This window comes from Nicotiana tabacum, chromosome 2, assembly GCF_000715075.1.
Source record: "Nicotiana tabacum cultivar K326 chromosome 2, ASM71507v2, whole genome shotgun sequence".
Lineage (NCBI taxonomy): Eukaryota > Viridiplantae > Streptophyta > Magnoliopsida > Solanales > Solanaceae > Nicotiana > Nicotiana tabacum.
In genome coordinates, this window is record NC_134081.1 from 96,121,042 (window position 1) to 96,123,228 (window position 2,187).

Below are 2,187 nucleotides of genomic sequence, written 5' to 3' on the forward strand. Positions count from 1 at the left end.
TTTGTTGCTTCAATATTTTTGGTGCAATGCCGGGAAAGCTTGACAAAAAAGGGCTGCAATTGCCTTTTGCTATCTTACTTGACCGAATGTTTTATGAGATAGTGGAGTTGTAGAGAAAGTAATCAAAGTAATATGAGCCTCATGATAATGATGATAGTGTATAAAGGAGGCAGGAAACATATTCACACATAATGTTTAGGGGTGAATCTCAAAAGTAACTATTTATATTACCAAATTATCTCTTATTTCCTTTTTCATGAAAAATGCACTTTTTCTTTGATATATTAGATATATTTTTAAAAATATTATCATACGCAGCTATTTAATATTAGAAAATTTTGGGCCCCGTAAATATGGGCCTCAAGCAGTTGCTTGAGTTGCCTTAGCAACTGGTTGCTAACGGGCAGCCCATTCAAACACATAGATGCTTCCTTAGAAAGAGGAGTTTCAAAAATATAGTAGATCATCGACAAAGTCTTTTAAGTGGCACCTACATTCAATTTATGTGAAACCTCTGAATTCTAGGCAACATACTCCATTAATATATTTACCTGCTTCCTGCATTTGAAAAATCTTTTTAGATTGAAAACCAAATTCATATCGGTAATTAATGGGTAGGGCGCAATAGATCGGGTCGGATATGAATGACTTAAAAACGGATAATTAAATTATCTGATCTGATCCATTTTAATACGGATAAAAAATTGGTTAATCGACAGATTGACCCACCTAAAATCGGCCAACCCGCTCATTTGACACCTTTATTAATGGGCAATGCTATTGATGCTACATAATATCAATACATGTATTATCTTCTTTTCAAAATGAAAAGGACCAGTAACTCTGGGCTTCCTTTCATTGCTAATTTGAACAAGGAAAAGAAAATATTCCATCAACCTAACTTTAGTTTTTGATCAGCATCTACTATTTACTGATTGAACTACTCTACATTCGACTTGCACCAAACCACGTGTGGCTCGAGTCTCACTATTATAAACAAGATAGAGGTAGAGGGATAGAGCTAGTCTTAAAACAATAGAAAGAAATGTTGCATATAAAGTTTAGCATATTTATGCACAAATGTATATATTATTCTAATTCTAATGGGGAATATCACGGCTCCATGCTTGTTCAGTGAGACTTTGAATCTGTAGTGGGTTAATTTGCTGCTTCAGTATAATTTAATTTTATGCTCCATTATATATGACAGAATATTAAGAAAAACACCTTAGACCTTTCTCTCGAATGTGAAATTGATATTTTTGATAGGGCAAGAACTTAATTTTGTTCATGAACTATCCGAAATTACTTAATTTTACTCTCCGTTATATTTTTGATTCATTCATAACCTTGCTATTAGCAAATAATCACGTATTTTCTGCCCTTGTCATTAGTGGCCGGAGCTCTAGCATGAAATTGATGAACCCACGTTCAAATTCTTTAAGAGAAAAAAGGTTAAAATTTACCTCTTAAATTTTCCAACTTCGTCAGGGATCAAAAGCAAATTTAACCCGTTTCTCTTTTTGATATTCGAAATTAAAATTTATCAGAGAGTTTAATTAGGACTAAGTCTTTTGTCGTGTCTCATTATATTCTTTTGGTTGAGAGATTATCACGACTTATTGGACCAAAAAAGAAAATGATAATGAGTACAAAAAGTTTTGAAAATATAAATATAACAGAATGCTTGTTGTGGTTTTAACATCCAATCCACTTGGAATATTCATGAATAACAAAAGACAATAGCAAAACTCCAAGCAATTCTTTTGGCACAATGGAAAATTTCTGAATATATTCCGTGGTGTTAATTAAATTTTAATTGGGTACGAGCTCTAGTGGAAAAGTGCTCAAACTTTATTGATGGGTAGCAATTTTGTCAACATAACCGTTACACTTGTCATATTTTGCTAAGTGCTCTTTTTATATGTGTTCTCACATTTCCGGCCGTACGACACTCTTCTATCGTTAATAATGCTTTTTATGTTCTCTGTTGCAATTTATTGGACATTTTTTGTATCCAATAATTAACTTGACCAAATTTTAGTACTAGTTGATATTTGTTAATTAAGAGTTAGATTCAAAATTTGCAAGAAAGCACTACAACTAAGTTGCATATTTTCTAATATCAACATTAGATCTATGCAATTTACATAGGGTTTCTTTGTTATATATGCTCTCCTTATTCAG